Raw genomic sequence first — 22,483 nt, forward strand, 5'->3', positions numbered from 1 at the left:
AGGTCAATGTTCATGCCGCTAGGGGTGCTCACCATTTTTCGGTGGTGCTCACTCTGGCCATGACCTTGCAGGACAGAAAGGTCAGATTCGGAATGGGAGGGGGAGTTGAAGTGCTGAGCCACAGGGAGATCAGATTGGTTAATGCGGACCGAGCTGAGGTGTTCGGCGAAACGATCGTCAAGCCTACGCTTGGTCTCACCGATGTAGATCAGCTGACGCAATAGATGTAGAGCAGCGGATGCAATAGATGAGGGAGGAGGTGCTGGTGAACCTCTGTTGCACCTGGAATGATTGCTTGGGTCCATGAATGGAGTCGAGGGGGGAGGTAAAACGACAAGTGTAGCATCTCTTGTGGTTGCATGGGAAAGTGCCCGGCGTGGGGGTGGTGTGGGAGGAAAGGGAAGAATTGACCAGGGAGTTATGGAGGGAGCGGTCTTTGCGGAAAGCAGGCAGGGCGGATGATTTGAAGATGTGGCGAGTGGTGGGGTCACGTTGGAGGTGGCGAAAATGACGGAGGATTATTTGTTGTATGTGACGGCTAGTGGGGTGAAAGGTGAGGACTAGGGGGACTCTGCCCTTGTTGCGAGTAGGGGGATGGGGAGAGAGAGCACTGTTACGGGGTATTGAAGAGACCCTGGTGAGAGCCTCATCTATGGTAGGGGAAGGGAACCCCTGTTCCCTGAAGAATGACGACATTTCCGATGCCCTGGTGTGGAACACCTCATCCTGGGAGCAGATGCGGCATAGACGGAGGAATTGGGAGTAGGGGATGAAGTCCTTACAGGAAGCAAGGTGGGAAGAAGTGTAGTGTAGATAGCCATGGCAGTCACTGGGTTTATAGTGGATGTCGGTTAGAAGTCTATCACCTGCGATGGAGATAATGAGGTCAAGAAATGGTAGGGAAGTGTCGGAAATGGTCCAGGTGCATTTGAGTGCCGGATGGAAGTTAGTGGTGAAGCGGATGAAGTCAGTGAGTTGTGTGTGGGTGCAGGAGGTAGCACCAATGCAATCATCGATGTAGCGGAGGTAGAGGTCGGGGATGGGACCTGGGTACATCTCGAACAAGGATTGTTCGACGTACCCTACAAAGAGGCAAGCATAGCTGGGGCCCATGCGCATGCCCGTAGCTACGCTTGGATTTGGACAAAATAGGAGGAGTCAAATGAAAAGTTATTAAAGGTAAGGACCAGCTCCACTAGGCAGAGGAGAGTATTTGTAGACAGGGATTGGTTGGTTCTCCGGTCGAGGAAGAACCAGAGGGCTTTGAGACCCTCCTGATGGGGGATGGAGGTGTAGAGTGACTGGATATCCATGATGAAGATGAGGGGATGGGGGCCTAGAGAACGGAATGCCCGGAGACGAGGGAGGGTGTCTGAGGTGCCAGGGGGGATAGGATGGAGTCGAGATATGTGAAAATAAGTTCAGTGGGGCACGAACAGGCAGAGACAGTCTACCAGGACAGTCAGGTTTGTGGATTTTGGGGAGAAGGTAAAATCGGGCGGTGCGGGGCTGGGGAATCAGGTTGGAGGCTTGGGGAGGGCAGGGAGCCGGAGTGGATAAGGTCAGTGATGGTGCTAGAGATAGTGGCCTAGTGCTTTTCTGTAAGATCATGGTCCAGGGATAAATAGGTGGTGTCAATTGCTACTGTTCTTTCTCCAATTATTGCCTAATTGCAGTGTGCTTTATTTGATGATTGTGTTAGATCTCTGTTGGAGCAGAAGGTTTCCAGCAGGAGGGACATTCTGCGGGATCCCAAAGGAGAAAGGTATGAAGGACCCATGCCTGCAGAACCTCCCCAATGGAGAAAACAAGGAGATATTTTCTTACATCACGGGTCCAAGAATCTGAAGTCTGAAGTATTCCAATGTAACTTTGAGAGGGATCCATAAACCTCTTCAGGGAGAGCTCAGTCATCCCCTCTGACTTTGGTTGCCCAAATTATGGAGATGACATTTGCTGTTCCCTCACACTCTTACATCCAGGATTAGTTCAGGGAGCAATGGATGATCAACACCTCATTTTGCCTGTAGTTACTTTTGGGTTGGCACTCTTGCATAATTTTCAAGGATAAAGGACGTTATCTCTTCCGGTGAATGGATAGCATGCAACAAAAGGCTTTTCACTGTACCTCGGTACATGTGACAATAGACTAAACTAAACTAAACTTAGGCGTAGATCATCAGTTGGAGAAGTTACACGGCATGTGTAGAAGATGGCAAGCTTATCAAGTTTCATGGGATGGGAGCTGGCAGTCATGTTGTGTTTCAGGTTGCCTCAGTGAAATGAGATCTGTACATATTGTTGCAAAGGCTACCGCTCTCAGGTTGTCCCACTGATCGGTGACAACTGATTCTTATTGCTATGGAGCTGAGAGCTTGCAAGGCGCACTAATTCTTAAATGGACTTACATAGTTATATCTCACCATCAAGAATCCAACTTGAACACAGAAAAAAACATGCCAAACATTGCTATTCCAATTGAATGTATATTGACTCAACATGGTCCTACTGCTCTGCCAACAAGATAATCAATGTGGAACTAGCTTAGTCCTGCTAATGCCAGCAGAAACTAATGAAAGCCAAACTGTTTGCCACTAAATGGTCATCTATATGCTTAGATCAGGAAAACCCATGGGAAAGTCAGTAACTTCCAGCAACTTCCTGGCTGCTTGCATCTTTAGATCAAATGTTATTTAGTCATCAGGCTCTGTGAGGAGTAGATGTGGCCAATGCACAGGTACATGTTGAAACCCACAGCTTGGAGGGCTGCTCCTTTCTGTGGGTAAAACAGCAGCTGTTCCTGTTGGACACAGTCAGGAGAGAATGAATCTCAGTGATTTCAGTTGCCTGGCTATGGGATACATGAGCGAACGTTAATAATGGACTTTCACCCTGACAAATTCCAACATCCTGCAAATAGACAATGGTTACTTGTTCCACAGAGCTGCATGCATTCTCCTGGAAAAAAGGCATCCTATGCTTCCAGTCCTCGGGAAGCTGGATTGCATTGCTGCTATATGTGTCTCCTGACTTGCACAATATTCTGTAGCAGTTGTCTGGACTTAATTGTGGTCTACTACCGAATAACGTTCATAAGTTCATAAGTGATAGGAGCAGAATTAGGCCTTTCGACCCATCAAGTCTATTCCACCATTTAATCATGGCTGATCTATATTTCCCTCTCAACCCCATTTCCCTGCCTTCTCCCCATAACCCCTGACACCCATACTAATCAAGAATTGATCAACCTCTGCCATAAAAATATCCATTGACTGCCCTCTGACTAAATAAATTCCTCCACCTCCTTCCTAAAGGTACGTCCTTTAATTCTGAGGCTATGACCTCTGGTCATAGACTCTCCCACAAGTGGAAACATCCTCTCCACATCCACTCTATCCAGCCCATTCACTATTCGGTAAGTTTCAGTGAGGTTCACCCTCATCCTTCTAAACTACAGCGAGTTCAGGCCTAGGCCGTCAAATGCTTATCATCTATCAAACAACTGCCAAAGCCTGGATGACATCAGCATCAACACTAATTGTTGGGAATCCATTGAGGTATGCTGGCTCTGGATGTTCATCATGCTACCTCAGTAACAGAAGCTCGCTAAATGGGCTGTGGCATCATGACTATGACAGCACCTCCTGACCTGCTTCCTATCATACTGTCAAAGATCTGCTAACAGTCATGTGAGAGATTGTTGTGTGCACATTGATACTTTCTCTGGTAGGACAGACAGACTGGCAAACACATTCAAATGATATTCTCAAGTAGACTGTATTACTGTGGTCCTCATTGTAAAGGGACACAATGTGTTAAAGAAGACCTTGCACTAAGGCAGATGGTAAGGGGGGGCTCACTGAAACCTGAGTGAAACTGGATTGTATCAGTCTCAGTAACCAAATAACCAATTGCAAGTAGAAATTACCTGAAGTGGACCTTTCTGGTTACTGCCTAGCAACAATTACACAGACTTTGGGAAGGGGGGACAGGGTTCAGCATTGGGATGAGGGAGGGGGGTGGAGATTTAGCATCGTACATAGATGGTAAGGCATAACTATTCCCAGCTTTTATAGCACATGGCACAGTAGAGTACAGTATGGTAAACATGAATTCCTTTATTGCATGTACTCACTGTGCATGCATGGTAGAGATAATGGAGTGGGGGTGGGGAAGGTAAGGGGTAGTATAAAGAACAATGATAGACACAAAAAGCTGGAGTAACTCAGCAGGACGAGTACCATCTGTGAAGAGAAGGAATGGGAGACCCTTCTTCAGTCCTTAAAAACAATGTATGCTTTGTATCTGAGAGCATCTGACCTAGGACAGGATGCATCTGCCCTAGAACGAGTGTCTCCCAACTTGGGCAATTTGTAATAGAGAGAGATTGTTTTGTATGTAAACCCCAAACACCAAGTGAAATGTTCTCATCTACACTCATCCAAGTCTTCCCAAGAATAAATAGTGTGATCTTGCGCTCAGGGATATAGCATTCTACGATTCCCAGTTCATTGTCCTAACTTCCATCTACTATTGTCCGAAGTAAAGTGGATACCTCTGTTCTACTTCTATGACATGTCCTGGACCAATGGCTGAGCTAGTGCATGATGGATAGTTCTGCTCTTCCTTTACCTGATTTGGATTTTCCTTCTCAGTGAGGTGGGATGATAGTAGCATTGGGCAGATGGGATCTATTTTTTTTTAAAGCCAGAAGAGTGCAGTACGTTGGACACTGGTAAGAAGAGTGCTCAACAGATACTTCCAGAAAGAAAACATTCAAAGATGTGGAGAAGACTTCTGAAAAGTCAGATTTGATGCTTTCATTTATGAATTCTTGACCTTCTGCAAGGTTCCACACTTTAGAGATATCATCCCTGTTATCTGGTCTCAATGTAGCAAGCATGCCTTGGAACAATATAACCTAATTGTCACATCATGTCATTCATCCAAGTACGATCTTTGCTGGAAGTGTCTGGGCGACAAAATTGGACCGGAAAATAGCCATAATTATCTGCCACTAGAAATAGATGAATAGATGTATAGAAAACTCTTGATGTTAACCTGTGTGTTGCCCAGAAGCTAGTTTGATATGATTACATTTATTGTCCTGCTTTTGCATCTTTTATGTCTAAAGTGCATGATCTCAAACTTGCCTTCATTGAAATGTATGTGTTCCAACCTATTTCACTACTGATATATTTATGACATCATTATATATGATGTGATCTATCTTTATGATTCATCATTATGTATGATGTGATATATCTTTACTTCATGAGCACAATAATAAACTAATCACTACTTCATTAACAAATTTAGTTATGTAGCCTTCTACCTCATCATCATGGTGTTATATTGTTAATAAACACAACATATCATTGACAGTCCAGCAGTTGAGGCTCGTGATAATCTGGTGACTCATCAATTTCTATAGATACACTACAAAAGGCATCCTACCAGAATGCATCACGGCCTGATTTGGCAACTGCTCGGCCCCTAGCAGCAGAATGTTGCAGAGAGTTGTGGGACTCAGCTCAGTACACCACACACACACACCACCCTCCTTCCCCTCATTGACCCCATCCACACTTCACCCTGCTTGGGGAGAACAGCCAACATAATCAAGGACAATTCACCACAATAATTCCCTTTTCTTTGCTCTCCTATTGGGTAGAAGATACAAAAGCTTGAAAGCACATACCACCAGATTCAGAGAACTTCTCCCCACTGACTGACTTATCTGACTCTAGAAAGGACCTTTTCATACAGTAAGGAGTAGTCCCGATCTCCCAATCAATGTTGTTGTGGCCATTGCACTTTTTAAATCTGCATTTTCCCTGTAGTTGTGACACTATATTCTGCACTCTGTTTCCTTTGACTTTGCTCTACCTATTGTACTTGTGTGTGGTTTTGATTGTAATCATGCTCTGTTTAGCACCAAAAACATTTTCCCCCGAACTCAGTACATGTACAGTAATAAATCAATACTTAAACCAATACCAATCCTGCAATTGTAGTATCTGCTCACTATCCTTATTTTGTGCATCCCACCATGTAAAACAATTTTCAATCCAGGAAATAATTGGCCTTCGGTTCCACGTCATTTAACTGTTGCCAACAATCCCTCACCAGCACCTTTATCAGATACAATCGCAAAGTTCATATAAATAAGATTCACAATGTTACTCGGCACTTTAAAAATCCAATTTTAGGTTTATTGTGCATGACCTAAACTTTTCCATTTTTACCATCTATCTGTTTCTCAAAGCATTTTTCATTGCAAGATGTGAACTACCATGGCAGACTAACTTCACCTCAAACCCATTTCTTTCTGCTCCTTTTCGTGCATTACTATGCAAGGAGTGTCAATGACCATCATGGATAACATACAGAATACTGAGGCACAATGCCAGTTTATTGAAGGAATCATATCAACCTGCTCACACTCCCCTGTATTTTTTAACACTTCAGACACTGCTTGAACACATTTAATCAGGCTTACTGAGCATCTTGGTTTCAGTATTGGCTGCATTTTATCAATGCGGAAACAAAGTATGGAAGTAAAATAGCGATGCCACTAAATACATTGAGAGGAATTTATCAACATCAGCATTCTTCACTGAGAATGCACTTCACCTTTCTTACAACGACATATGTTTTATGAAATATTTATGGAAATAGCATAAAAAAGCAAAGAAATAGTTCGATTTCGGTTTCATCAACATAAACTAAATACTTCATTATAAAAAATCGATTTAATTTATGTTTATTTAGAGTTAGGAGTTTTTCCAGCTGTCATACAATGTACCCACTGTGTAAATACATTTGCAATTTAAATTTGAAAGCAATGATAGTTATGAAAGGGCAGTCAGAAAATATTTTACCTTGGGCCATTATAGTTACCACAAATAAAAAAAATGCCTTTATGTTGTTTGGATATTAAAATTAAAACCTGGGTCACTAACCTTGTTGTCATATCGTCCAGAATAATATGTCCCCTGGAGACATCAATTGAATCTAAAAAGAACACTTTCATAATACTTGTTATTCCTTGCACGTTTTTGGATAGACTTCTTGATGTGGATTTGCTTGCACATTGCCATTTTTACTTCTGGGCATGTTCAATGTGTATTTTTTTATATCTCTTCATTCTGGAAAATGTCTTTAGGTGACAATAGTATTTTCTGATTCTGTATTAGATTTAAGACTATAAACTGAATAAAAACTTTTGATACTCTCAACCGGAATTTATCTTTACAAATCATCTCCATACATTTCCCTGACTTCACCTCCTGAGGTCTAAATTGTAGCAATCTCAAAGTGTACAAAAACGACATACAACATTGCAATTTCCCAATTTTGCTGTTACGCAGGTAGGAACATTTTATATGGAAGCAGGTGAGAGAAAAGGATCAATAAATTATGGGGGGAGAAATGTAATTAAGGCATTGCTGGGTTTTGTGGGAACTTAGATTTTTCACGGTAAGGTGAATGCCAAAAGATTTGATTTGTTTTATTTTATGTTGCTCAGCTTGCCCTCCGATATCTCGCCTGGATTTATTTGTTCCAACATTCAGCCTATCACTCATTGGAACATTTGCTTGGTTTTATGACCGATAGATTTTGTTCTTTGCTTAAACTTCAATTGCTCTCCAAAATGTGTGGACTTCGGAAGGGGGCAAGTATATATCCAGAAGATGATGGCAATAATTTGTACTCTATCGGAAGAAGAGGGCAATGACTTTTGAGGATCAAGGTTAGATTGGCTTGAAGGGAATGGAATAAAGAGAGCAGGAGCAGGTCATGACAAATGTCCATTAATCATGCATTTAGCCGGGTCTGAAGAACCCAGACCTGAACAACTCAGTCTGAAGAATGGTGAAGAAGAAACCTGAAACATCACTTATTCCTTTTCTCCAGAGATGCTGCATTTTATGTCTATCCAGGGCGGCACGGTGGTGCAGCCATAGAGTTGCCACCTTACACCGCTTACAGCGCCAGAGACCCGGATTTGATCCCGACTCTGGGAACTGTCCATAGGGAGGGAGTTAGTACGTTCTCCCCGTGACTGCTCGGGTTTTCTCCGAGATCTTTGGTTTCCTCCCACACTTCAAAGACGTACAGGTTGGTAGATTGATTGGCTTGGGATAAATGTAAATTGCCCCAAGTGTGTGTTGGATAGTGCTAATATGCGGGGATTGCTGGTTGGTGCGGAATAGGTGGGCCAAAGAGCCTGGTTCCGCGTTGTATCTCTAAACTACACTAAACTTTGGTATAAATCAGCATCTGCATTTCCTTCCTATACATTGTATTCGTACACTAAACCTGCATTTTGATTCTGGTTGATCCACTTCCTCAGGTTTGTGTTCCCATCCAAAGTCCTGGTTTCCTTTTGTATACAAAATTCTATGAAGGCCAGGCTTGAAAATACAAACTTGTCAAACATCTACTAATTGCTAAAGCAAAGACTTCCAAATAGTTATAAACCCTCTCTGCAAAGAAAATGAAACTCATCCCAGACTTAAATAGTCAGCCCTCCCTTACCAATGTCTAAGCTCTCTGGGCTTCTTCAACATCCCTGGTTTCATGTACAGCGAAATTCAAAGAAACTGTAAATGATACACTTTTTAAAGACCTTTCTGTGATTTGCGATGCAGTCATTGCCAATGTGGATCAAATTCAAAGATTGCCACCAGAGTGGGTTTTGGGAAGTATCGGGTAGCTTGCCTATTATAAGACAGGTGATAGAAAACTGACTGATATGTACAGGTTAGTCAATAGAGATGATAGACAATTGACAATAGGTGCAGGAGTAGGCCATCCGGCCCTTCGAGCCAGCACCACCATTCACTGTGATCATGGCTGATCATCCACAATCAGTACCCCATTCCTGCCTTCTTCCCATATCTCCTGACTCCACTATCTCCAATAGCTCCATGTAACTTTCTCTTGAAAGCATCCAGAGAATTGGCCTCCACTGCCAGGCAGAGAATTCCACAGATTCACAACCCTTTGTGTGAAAAAGTTTTTCCTCATCTCCGTTCTAAATGGCGTACCCCTTATTCTTAAACTGTGGCCCCTGGTTCTGGACTCCCCCAACATTGGGAACATGTTTCCTGCCTCTAGCGTGTACAAACCCTTAATAATCTTATATGTTTCAATAAGATACCCTTTCATCCTTCTAAATTCCAGAGTATACAAACCAGCCGCTCCATTCTATCAACATATGACAGTCCAGCCAGCCATGGAATTAACCTGGCGAACCTACGCTGCACTCCCTTAATAGGTTGTGGTCTTACCTCAAATTTGGAGTTCAAAACCGCACACAATACTCCAGGTGTGGTCTCACTAGGGCTCTGTACAACTGCAGGACCTCTTTGCTCCCATACTCTACTCCTCTTGTTATGAAGGCCAACATGCCATTTGCTTTCTTCACTGCATGCTTACTTACAGTGACTGGTGAACAAGGACATTGATATAACAATAGTAATTACAGATTCTGCTTGTCACACAATATCAAGATGTACCTGTCATAGAAGCATAAAATCAAAGAGACACACAGCATGGAAACATGCTCTTCTGTCTAACATGCCCATGCCGACCAAGATACACATCTACCCTAGTGCCACCTGCCCACGTCTGACACATATCCATTTAAACCTTTCCTATCCAAGTACCTGTCCAAATGTCTTTTAACTGTTGTAGTACCTGCCTCAACTGCCTTCCCTTGCAGCTCGTTCCATCCATAAGTCCACAAACCTCTGTGTGAAATAAATTGCCTCTCAGGTTCCAATTAAATCTTTCCCCTCTCATCTTGTCAGTCTCATTCACTTTGTCAGGCACCTTCAGACACACTTTTTCCCACATTTTAGCCTAAATACTGGGACTGGATGGGTTCATATCTGACATTTGTTTTATACTCTAGTTTATATCTCCCCTAATTAACTTCAATAGAAAAATAACTACAGTTTGCAATTCCTATCCATTGTTAATCCTGGCTAGAGTGGAGAGGCTAGGACTTTAAAATGGAGGAAAAGCTTCAGGGCTGGTGGGAGATTTGGTCAATTTGGAATTGCTCTCTGCAGAGCTGGGACAAGCTGCGGAGTGGTGCCAGTGTGACTCGAGCCTAGATACAATTTGCAAGAAAATAATAAGATCATCTGCAGACCCTGTCAATTAGGTGCAAAATGCATAGAATGGATTAGATGGCTGCAAACCAAACATACACCTTGTAAATAATTGTACATTATGTTGCAGAGTTCAACTTTGCCGAGTGTTGATTGGATGAGGTATTGAGCCTTGTCTGGGTTTCTGGCAGATCAGGGTATATGTTTCTAAGTTGGCTTCCTTGCAAAGTCTGGTTTGAATACAATGTATTGAGCTGCTATATTATTGGGTTAGGGAAATGTATGTTATGTATGGGGTTAATCGATATCTGTAATTGGATTATTAAGAGACCACCCCCATGTGGTTCAGCCCCTCGAGGTCCCGGGACATATAAAAGTCCGCTGCCACGAGGTCCAGCGTCGATCTTCTGGGGAAGCGCTTGGGACTGCGTGACTTTATGGAGTGTCTCTGAGCGAGGCACAGAGGGCTTGAGCAGGCAGATATGGGGATCGAACACACGGTGGGATAGGTACAGTAGTTGAACTGTAATGAGCATTTGTTAAAATAAAGATTAGTTATTTCAAGTGCTTGATTCAGTGTTTTACTGAAACTAGATTGGGGGGGGGAAGCTTAGAAATGAGCAACTTACATTGGGGGCTCATCCGGGATCTCAAAAGACCCCCAAACACGTTTGCGATCAAGGGTGTTGAGCTGTTTCGATCGCGAGTGCAGAAATCGGACCCACGGTGCGGTTTTCAAAATGATTTTCGGCACTTCATTATTCGGAGTGAATCGATCATTGGGAAAGGGTCTAATCGAGATCATTAAAACAGAGTCTAGCAAGCACGGGGGAGTGGTTAGGGGCCCATAAAACCAAGGTGGGGTTAGAGGCCCTGCTGGGGTTGGGTTAGATGCCCATTCCTGGGTTTGGTTGTAGTTGGCAGACTGCAGCTGCTTCAACGAGAGCCAAACGCGCTTCATCGAGCGAGGAGTGGCCCAGGGTTTGACTTGGTATCCAAATTTATGGGGTATTAAAATACAGGTCTGACCTTCGATCGGATCTTTGCCGGGAGCACAAATTGAAAAGGTGCACTCTGAAAATCGGCATCGATAACTCACAGCACGAAGTGGCTAGGCGATGAATCCTTGGTGCCCAGCGGAGAGGAGTGTCTGCGTGAAGGTATCCGAGTCTCTTCCTGAAATGACGGACGAAGAACCTCATAAAGACACTAGGCTTGGATGGCCAGAGTATAGATTGGCCGGAATACTACAATCCGTTCAAGAATTCAACTGGGCAATTTTAGTTTGATTCGAGAGCCCGCGTAGTAGAAGAGATACGCATTGGGAGTTCGAGTTCGAGTCTTTATTTGCAAAGCCAAATTTTCAAATACTGAATTCCATATTGAAGTTCTGCCAGTAAGGTGGAAATGGAATTCCTGTATATAGAACTTTGGAGTTGGTGCATGTCCGTGATTGATTCCGAATAGGGGCTGATCAACAGTTAATAGTAACCCTCTGGTCGATTGTTGAGTACCTGAAGAGTACCTGAGAGACGGGAACTTGATTTACTTGATGAAAAGTTATCCGAATAGCGAAGGGTGTCCCTAATTCTGTGGAACTTAGAAAGGAGGGTTAGAGGTCCCCCTATAGAAGTTCAGTCTTAGCAGAGGGATAGTAACATTCGGGAGGAAAATTAGTCATTTAAGGAGTAGTACCCCTCAGCAAAGCATAAACTATGAAGGGGAAAATCTTTGTTATCAGAGGGAGAGGTACACTGCGTGAAAACTGCGTGACACGGCGTCGAGATCGAGTGTTCGTGAACTGTGCACCAGTGCTTTAATCATTTTGTAAATTGTAAAAATTAAGTTTTTCGTATTGTCATAGGATCCGGATTTTGTAAATATTCTGTGTATGTAAATAAACTTAGACTATATTAAGAATTAAAAGTTAAGATTTAGATCGTGTTAAGTCCACGGACCGTCATTTGTGTTGCTGCTTGTGCGAGTGTTTACGGATTTAGAGACTTGAAGCAAGAGTGTGTTTGAGTTAAATATTTGTATTTGTTTATGATCATATTGTAAGAATCTGAATCAGGTTGGCTCGATCAGGGGTTGTACTCTTTTGGTCGCTGCATCGGGGGAACAGTCATCCCGTTAATTGATTGCGCCGCGAGGAAGATTTCTTAGAGTGCGTAATTTATAATAAACAAATGTTTGTGGTTTATTTAGGAGTGTGGTTGTGCCTGACAGTAATAGGTGGTGTGTAATCCTGCTTGTGGACTGTGTTACTTACGAGTCTGGAGATCATTTTTGGATGTTTTGATTGAGGATTAAATGAGTGTGGGAGTGTGCTTGATTGTGTTTGGATGTGTTTGATTGTTCGCTGGAGTACTCTGATTTCTGAGTGACTGGGGATTTGGGAAGTTGTAAGGTTGAAAGGGTGTGGACTTGTGGGAGATATTACCACAGTTCACCCTCCTACGGTGTTTTCAATGGAGTGTTAGATATAGAACTTAGGACTAACAGAAACAAGGGATTTGGTGAGAAGGCAGGAACGAGGTACTGATTTCGGATAATCAGCAATGATCATATTGAATGGTGGTGCTGGCTTGAAGGGCCAAATAGCCTACTCCTGCACCTATTTTCTATGCTTCTATGTTTCTATGTTTTTACCAGTCTTATCTCCTCATGTCTGACTTCTCCCACTCCCTCGCAGTTACGCCAGCAGCCTAGCCTTTGGGTGGGTTCCTGATCATGTCGACCGCCGAGCCATTGGGTGAGGTCCCACCGACCGCAGGACTTCAAGCAGGTTCCCAGTCCCGGCGGAGCTGAGCCTACCGGGTGGGTCCTCCATTGTCGGTCCGTGTGGGGTGGGTCCTTCTCTGAGGTCCGTCTGCGGCGGGCGAGTTGGGTCTGCTTGCCGGGAGCATCCTCGCTCGCTGCAAGAACAATTTCAAAGTATCATTTGCAATGCATCAAGTGCTCTTGTTGGAGCAAAGCACTAAAGTACTGAATTTATAACTCAGCTAAAAAAAACACATTTAACCCATCACATTTGTGCTTATGAAATGTCTCAAGTAAAACAAATTACACTAATAAATATTGATTATACAATGGTAGAATTATTTAATTTGTTACAGGCTTCCTTATCATCTGTCTAATGTCAGAGATTAATTTTTGATGTACCTAATCTGCAATTAAAATGTGAGATATTATATAATAATTGACTCTCCTCTGAGATGCTAATTGAAAGGTCAAAATTTGTAAATAATGGGAGAAATTCCTGACAGATGCCTGTCATCTTTTACTCAGAACAGCGAGTATTACTTCAGGCAACGTACCTTCAAAGTAACCAGGTAATTGAGGTGAAGGTAGGACCATTCAAAGATAATGGAGGGAATTGATGCTTGGAGTCAGAGGATTACGGCAAGATACTAAATGAGTACTTTAGTGCAGGGAATTGGACAGGCAATGTTTCAGGTCAGGACTCTTCATTAGACTGATGGAATAGGGGAGAGAAAGTTGAATCCTTCCCCAGGCTTTCCCCCATCCCTACCTCTCTTTTCTAGCTTTCTCCCTCCTATTCCGGCCTCTGCCGCAGTGGCACAGCGTCGGAGATCCGGGTTCTGTCAGGTGCTGTCTGTATGGAGTTTGTACATTCTCTCCGTGACATCGTGTGTTTTCTTCGAAATCATCGGTTGCCTCCCCACTCCAAAGACGTACAGGTTTTTAGGTTAATTGGCTTGGTGTATGTGTATGTCCCTAATGTGTGTTGGATTGTGTTAATGTGCGGAGATCGCTGGTCAGTGCGGACTCGCTGGGCCGAAGTGCCTGTTTCTCTAAACTAAACTAAATTGCTCCATCGGTGTAAAGAAGGGTCGCGACCCAAAATGTTGCCTTCCATTTCCCCCCACAGAGTTCCTGCAGCAATTTGATTTTTGCTCAAGATACCAGCTTCTGTAATCTCTTATTTCTTCATTTTACCTCATTGCTGCCTGGAATAGGGAGCATTAACTGTAATGAGAGGTTGGGTAAACTTGAATTGCTTTCTCTATAGTGTCAAAGGCTGAGAGAAGACCTGATAATTATAAAAATTATGAGAGGAACAGATAGGGTGGATGATCAGAATCTTGTTCAAGGGTGGAATTGGCAAATACTAGAGGGCATAGGTTTAAGGCGAGAGAGGGAAAGTTTAAAGGAGATGTGAGGGGCAAGTATTTTACATGGAAAGTGTTAGATGCCTGGAATGCACGGCCAGGAGTGGTGATGGAAGCAGATACGATAGTGGGATGTAAGATAGCCAAATAAAAATCGACCGATATGGATCATTTGCAGGTCGGGGGATTTGTTTAGTTTTTGGCTTCATGTCCAGCACAGGGATTGTGGGATGAAAAGCCTGTTCCTATTGAGAGAGAAACAGAGTTAATGCCCAGAACTAGCAGATACAAGTTGAGCAATATTTTCCAGCAAACCCAAGGGCATGGGAAAGGAGGGAGGAAAAGTCAGAGAAACAGGAGGTAAGGAATTATGTCTGAAGAAGGGTCTCGACTCAAAACTTCACCCATTTCTTTTCTCCAGAGATGCTGCCTGTCCCACTGATGGAAATCCAGCTTTTTGTGTCTATCTTCGGTTTAAATCCAGCATCTGCAGTTCCTTCTTACACAAGTAAGGAAGTATAATAGTAAGATTAAACGAGAACTTGCCAGTTTGAAGTTTGATCTGTATTTTAAGAGGAGTTACGATGAGGGATTACGTGAAGAACCCATCCAGCATGCATGCACAACATACTTCAAAGCAATGGTGTGGAATCACAGGAAACACAATAATTGAAATAAACATAGTATAGAAAAGGAGAACTAAGATACCAGTTGATCTCTATAATTGAGGGTGGGAGCGGAGGGCACGTAATCCCTCATCGTAACTCCTCATAAAATACAGATCAAACTTCAAACTGGTAAGTTCTCGTTTAATCTTACTATTTTACTTCGGAGTCACGTGAGTGACTACATGAAGATTTTAAAGCTCTGTGATTTCAAACCGTGTAACAGTTCATATTTCACTCGCTGCCGAAGTCATTCAAGGGAGGAAGTATGTTATCGTAATCAACCATGAATCTGTTTGTAAAACAATAATGGTATTTATTAAACAATAACAAAATGAAAATAATGCTTCCCGGGGCTTAAATTATATATTTGCAGATTCTAAAACTCTTTCTGCAAATAAAACAGGTTCTACGAACGGCTTATCGTAGAACGTTTGGAACTTCTCTATGGACCACCCCGCTGTAGCCAGGATGTGGTCCAATAGCACGTCCATCCTTTTAGCCGCCGATGTGGATGCTGCCCTGGTGAAATGAGATGTATATACGTCAGTATCTACTCCAGCAGCTCCCAGTACCTGCTTGAGCCATCTGGAGATGGTTTGGCTCGATACCCGACCATGAGGTTTCTTGTGGCTGATGATAAAGTGAATAACATGAATAATGTTTAGTGCAAGAGAAAGCCAGTAAAATCTGATCAACGATTATCGAGGATCTTCAATGAGGTAGATATTAGTTCAGGACAGGTCTCTAGTTGTTGGTGCGAGTGTTCAGTTGCTGATAACAGCTGGGAAGAAACTGTCCCTGAATCTGGAGGTGTATCTGGAATAAAGTCTAAAGAATGGAAATGAGTCAGCATGTCAATTGCAGTTGAATCAGAATGTTTTTGGGCAACAATGCAGTTCAGGCGGTCTTGAATTCTTTGGTTGTGGATGCCCTTGATTACAGAGGTGCACTCCATATGCTCCCTCTCCAGCAAAATCTAGTCATGAATGCTAGTGTGGTCAGGAGATGGGATAGACTGTATCATCAGATGCTGAATTAAAAGTTTAAAGGAGAGGTGCGGGGCGAGTCTTTTACTTATAGTGGGGAGGGTGGCTGGAGCACACTAGCCATGTCCTCTTTTAATCTTAAAATAAGGATGATATTAGGTAGCAGAGAAGAACTTCAGCAGTACCATTTAAAAGACAATCCCAGATTATTTTCCGAATTATTTCATCTGGTTATGGATGTAACCAGATATTTTGGAGATTTTGCATGCATGTGAACGACGGAAGGATGATTTGTCAGATGTAGAGAAAATGAGTAGAGCAATGCTATATTCTGTGGAACTTAGAAGGATGAGGAGAGATCTAGGTCAGCGTAGTGGCGCAGCGGTAGGGCTGCTGCCTTACAACGCTTGAAACCTGGGTTTCATCCTAGATGCTGTCTGCACATAGTTAGTACATTCTCCATGTGACTGTGTGGGTTTCCTCCAAAGATGTATAGGTTTGTAGGTTAATTGGCTTTGGTAAAAATTGTAAATTGTCCCTAGTGTGTAGGATAGTGCTAGAGTACAGGGTCATTTTTGGTCAGCATGGACTCAGTGGGCATTGTATCTTTAAAACTAAATAAAAATACCATTGTATGCAAAAGTTCCAAGAGACCTGTCAAGCCAGATGCAGAGAGAATGTTTCCCTTAGGTGAGGAGCCTACGCCGATAGGCAAACAGATATGAGAGGAATGGAGAGACATGGAACACATGCATGCAGAAGTGATTAGTTTAACTTGACACCTACAATATGTTCAGCGCAGACATTGTCGGCTAAATGTTCTGTTCCTGTGATATACTTTTCTATTTTACTTCGGAGTCACGTGAGTGACTACGTGAAGAACCCCGCCAGGACGCATGCGTGTCATATCGCTACACACATTGCGAAACAGTCAGGCAGGGTGGAACGACGTTCCCCCGCAGCGGCAGTTTAAAAGCCGGAACCTGCAGGCAAGAGTTACTCTGCGGTCTTTTTGTGTTTCCCATACCGATTTACAGGTGGGGAGCATGGACAAGTTGAAGAAAGCAACGAGGGCTGCGACAAAGCTGGTGGGGGAGGACCGCGGAGTAGCGGGCAGCCAGCAGAGGCCAGCGGCACTTGAATCACCTATAATGGGATCAGCTGTGCCTGATGTCGCCTTCGCACCGGCCAGATCCACTCCGCGGCCTGGCGGTAAGGCAAGACAAAAAACTAACAAAGTCGTGGACTCAGATGAGTCCGACTTTGAACAGCCGCGGGTGGCCAGCGACCGTGAGCGCTGGAGCCGGATGGAGCGGTGTGTGGAGCATTTGCTCCAACGTGACAGGCTCCAGGAGATGGAGTCGAGTCACTGTGGGCTCCATGTAAAACCCACAGCAGCACCTCTTGTAGGGCTGCACAGTGCTTCTCCCTCATCAGAGGGGAGCACTGGGGGTCAGTAGTGGGCTGATCCTGAAGAGGGGTTTGCAGAAGAGAAATCAAGTGTGCAGGGGGTGCAGGAACGTGAAAATCTACTGGACATGGTGTCCAACTTCATACAGCCAGACCAGACTGGCCAAAACCTGGAGCAAAAACTAGCTGCCAGTATAGATTATATGTCCTTTAACCAGCTACAAGAACAGGCTGTATTGGACACCACATCAAGGCACCTGGCACCGGGTAACCGTATATCCCTGAATGTTCCTGTAGTAAATATTTGTATATGGAAACATATTGGAATAGGAGTTAGAGGCATGGATATCAAACTCCAAAAGGCATTAAAACTCCTAACAGCAGGGATAACAGCATTCACCCGCACAGTGGATGAGAAGGACATGTCCCAGGACCAACAGGATGCACTGGCACTGCTTTGCAAAACTCAATATGAGATAAACAGCATCAGGAAGAGTGCCATCCGACCTACTTTAAACCCAAAATTCGCGGGTCTGTGCAAACCTGGAAACATAAAACCACCAATACTACTATTTGGAGGTAACCTATCAAAGCAAGTCAAGGAGCTCGATGAGGAAGCAAAAACCCTGGGACTATAAAAGGGACTTCATCAAAAACCCACTACGGCCATAGACAGCACCCTTACGCACCCACCAGTAGAACAAGACCGAATGGTGAAAGCTCGAAGGTCCGGTACACCGAACATGCGTCTTTTTTTGGCCATGGCCCAGGCCGGCCTTCTTGGAAGATACGCAAACCTCCAACATCAACCATTTCGTTCAGACCGTAAGGTCTGAATGACAATAAAGGCATTCAATTCAATTCAATTCAACCAAACCACAAACCCAGACACCGACGCCTCAACATCAATGAAGGATTTACAAAAAGAAGTAAACCTGCCACTGGTAACTATGGAGGTAGGTGGGTCTGGTTCCCTACAAATTCCAGGGAGCATGGAGGTTGGGGGGAGATTACACTCCTTTCTGGATGCATGGAGTATGTTAACTACCGATACTTATATTTTAAGCAGTATCCAGGGATATACAATAGAATTTATACACAAGTACAGCCCTCCAGTTCAACATATACCGAACCGAATGTTCGTACTTTCCGGTAAAGAAATATCAGAAGCGCATGCTGAACTGGAGCGGCTTTACGCAAAAGGGGTAATTGAAAAATCCCAACATGAACCGCTAGAATTCGTGTCCAATATCTTTACCAAAAACAAAAAAGATGGTGGTTGTCGCATCATCATAGATCTGACCAAATTGAATACATTTGTACAATATATTCATTTAAAAATGGAAACGTTTGTTACTGCTAAACAATTGATTTCGAAAGGTTACTTCATGGCTAGCATCGATTTAAAAGATGCTTACTATTCAGTGCCTATACGAGGTGACCACAGATGTTACTTAAAATTCAACTGGATGGGACAGCGCTGGCAGTATAGAGCGCTGCCAAATGGTTTAACATCAGCCCCCAGGCTGTTCACTAAAATGTTGAAACCAACCCTAGCGTTTCTACGGAAACAAAAACAAATGGTCATGGCATATCTAGATGACATACTAATTGTGGGCAAAACTTTGGAATTGGCCAAACAAACTGTAACAGCCACAAAACTGTTATTTGAAAAACTGGGGTTTATTAACCATCCAGTTAAATCTAAATTAACGCCTTCCACTACTATGGACTATTTGGGGTTCACCATTGACTCAGTTCACATGTCGGTGACTTTGCCAAAGGGAAAGGCTATAGACTTAATAGAGGCTTGCAATAACCGCATTGACATCAGTAAACCCTCCATCAGATTGGTAGCAAAAGTAATTGGCAAAATGGTGGCTGCTTTTCCAGCCACACAATTTGGACCTTTACATTACCAAAATTTACAGAGAGCAAAAATACAAGCACTCAAAATCAATGCTGGTCATTTTGACAGACCAATGAAGCTACCAATCGAAGCTATAATGGAACTAAAATGGTGCATAGATAACATTTGGCTTTGTTTCAATCCAATCATTATCAGCAACCCTTCTATGGTGCTACAAACTGATGCCAGTGCACTTGGTTGGGGTGCCACCAATTCCATCTCCAGCTGTGGAGGTAGATGGACTGCTCAGGAGGCATCATTATTACTAACACTGGGCATAAACTACCTGGAAATGTTGGGTGCATTCTATGGCCTAAAGTCATATTGTACTGGATCATATCACCAGCATGTTAGACTACAGATTGACAATACCACTGTGGTAGCATATATCAACCACATGGGTGGAAACAAATCGACATCATGTGACAATCTGGCTAATACAATTTGGCAGTGGTGTATCCAGAGAGATATCAGCTACTTACCTACCAGGTAAACTAAATTTAGTGGCAGACACCAGGTCACGCAAATTTAATGAAAACACCGAATGGATGTTGAATAAAAAAGTATTTACTGATATTACAGCACGATATGGAACACCAGATATCGATCTATTCGCATCCAGGGTTAATCACCAGTTATCAAACTATGTTTCGTGGGAACCAGACCCTGGGGCAGCGGCGACAGATGCATTTTCGCTGCATTGGGGGAAATTGTTTATTTATGCATTCCCTCCTTTCTGCCTCATCAGTCGGGTATTAAGGAAAATACAGCAAGACTCTGCGTCTGGTATTTTGGTAGTACCCGATTGGCCTACTCAACCATGGTTCCCAGTGATACTGAACATGGTATTAGAACCCTGTATCACCATCCCGAATAGACAAGACTTATTGGTTCATCCCGTAACTAGGGATAGCCACCCATGCCATAACTATTTGAATTTATTAATTTGTAGAGTTTAAAAATACCACTACTACAGCTGGGACTGACGGACCGAACAGTGAACATGATTTTGGCGGCCCACAGACAGTCCACCAAAAAACAGTATCTGGTCTATATCAGGAAGTGGGAGATGTATTGTCACAAACACAGCATCACCTACAGAGATATGAACATCCCGTCTGTTCTGGAATACCTGGCAGGCCTCCATTATGATGACGGGCTCAGTTATAGTGCCATCAACTGCGCCAGAAGTGCCCTATCAACTTATCTATGGCAAGGAACAGAGCGTCACTCTGCTGGGACTCACCCACTGGTAACAAAACTTATGAGGGGAATTTTTAATACCAATCCCCCAAGAACCAGGCACTCCCAAATATGGGATATGAGCATTGTTCTGAAGATGCTCAGGAATTGGTCTTCAAAGGTTGATTTATTGTCACATACACCTAGATGTAGTGAAATTATTTTTGCCAATGCAGCACATAAAAAAGAATACAAACATAACAATAATAAATAGCTTTAACATAAAAAACATCCCCCCACAATGGTTCCCATTATGGGGATGGCACAAAGTCCAGTACCATCCCCAATGTCCACCCATAGTCGGGCCTATTGAGGCCTCCACAGTTGCCTCTACGGAGGCCCGATGTTCCAGGCCGTCCTCGCCGGGTGATGATGTTCCGGCGTCGGGAGAGTCCTCTCAGCGGCATGGGAACCCTGGAACGGCCGCCTCCCTACTCGAGACCGTGGCTTCCGGAGCCGACAAGGCAGCGCCGAATGGAGCTCAACTGGCGATCTCATCGAGAGATCCCAGGCTCCCGATGTAAAGTTCAGCGCCGCCGCCCGCAGCTCCGCGATGTTTTTAACGCCGGTCCCAGATCACCGGAGTTCCAGCGTGGCGACCCAGGCAAGGCACCGCCCGCCCCGCAATGGCGCTCCAGCACTGCACCGCCATCCTCAGACCCGCAGCTCCGCCGCCGCCGATGCCGGTGCCGCCGCCACCGATGCCGCCGCCGCTGCCGATGCCGAGGCTCCAGGCGGTCCCCTCGCTCCTCGGACCCGCAGCTCCGCAGCCGCCGCCGATGCCGCCGCCGCCGATGCCGATGCCGAGGCTCCGGGCGGTCCCCTCAGCAAATGCCGCTCCAGGCCCGCTGGTAGGCTGCGAGGACGGGTCGAAAGTGCAGCCCGGAGAAAAGCTGCATCTCCAACCAGGTAGGGACCCTGAAAATTAGTTTCCCCCTTCCCCCCCCTACCCCACACATTAAAAAGCTGGAACTCCTGAAAACAAAACACTAAACTAACTAAAAATAAGAAAAAAGAGATGAAAAACAGACAGCTGCAGGCTAGGCAGCCATACCCCCTACAGCCATAAGCAACCGCACAAAAGAGTGACGGTCCAGACCATCTCAAGATGGCTGAAACAGGTTTTAATACAGGCTGGGGTGGATACTAATATTTTTAAATCTCATTCCACCAGGGCTGCAGCTACATCAGCAGCTATGAAGTTGGATGTACCAATGGACCAAATCCTCAAGGCAGCAGGATGGTCAGGGGAAAAATCATTCCAACTATTTTATCATAAACCAGTCATTAAACCTGGAACGTTTGCAGAAGCAATTTTGTTAGAAGCAAGTTCTGTAATTTAATTTACCCCATAAATAGGGGCTATAATTTTGTGTTAATAAATTTCATGGATTTCAATGCAGGATTCATGTCTAAATTATGTTGACACAATTCCTCCTACAGTCATTAAGGCAGATGTGATGCATGGACTCATTTCCACGGCATGAAATCACAGAGCTTTGAAAACTTCACGTAGTCACTCACGTGACTCCGAAGTAAAATAGTAAGATTAAACGAGAACTTACCAGTTCGAAGTTTGATCGTTATTTTATGAGGAGTACGTTGAGGGAATACGTGCCCTCCGCTCCCACCCATGATCATATACTCAACTGGTATTTCTTCTCTAATCTTACTATGTTTAAGTCATTACAGTTATCTGTGATTTCACACCGCTGCTTTGAAGAATGACACGCATGCGTCCTGGCGGGGTTCTTCACATATTCCCTCAACGTACTCCTCATAAAATAACGATCAAACTTCGAACTGGTAAGTTCTCGTTTAATCTTACTATTTCTATGTTCAACCTCAGCTTCATTTTCCTAGAATGTCCAGAAATATATCAATCTCTGTTTTGGATGAACACAGCATATAAAACATTGGCTAGACCCTTACTGGAATACGCTTCATGCGCCTGGGACCCATACAAAACTGGTCATATCAACAAACTAGAAGGGGGACAGAGGAA

General features: G+C 43.9%; 1 long non-coding RNA gene across 1 annotated transcript; it reads right to left on the reverse strand.

Moving 5' to 3' along the window:
- Positions 1–5,805: 5,805 nt before the first annotated feature.
- On the reverse strand, positions 5,806–18,135 carry LOC116973506. Its single transcript, XR_004412069.1, has 3 exons — positions 18,125–18,135; positions 12,745–12,751; positions 5,806–5,863 (listed from the first exon to the last, which is right to left on the reverse strand). It is a non-coding gene; the product is annotated as an uncharacterized LOC116973506 (long non-coding RNA).
- Positions 18,136–22,483: the final 4,348 nt, after the last annotated feature.

The sequence above is a fragment of the Amblyraja radiata genome, chromosome 1 (assembly GCF_010909765.2).
Source record: "Amblyraja radiata isolate CabotCenter1 chromosome 1, sAmbRad1.1.pri, whole genome shotgun sequence".
Classification (NCBI taxonomy): domain Eukaryota; kingdom Metazoa; phylum Chordata; class Chondrichthyes; order Rajiformes; family Rajidae; genus Amblyraja; species Amblyraja radiata.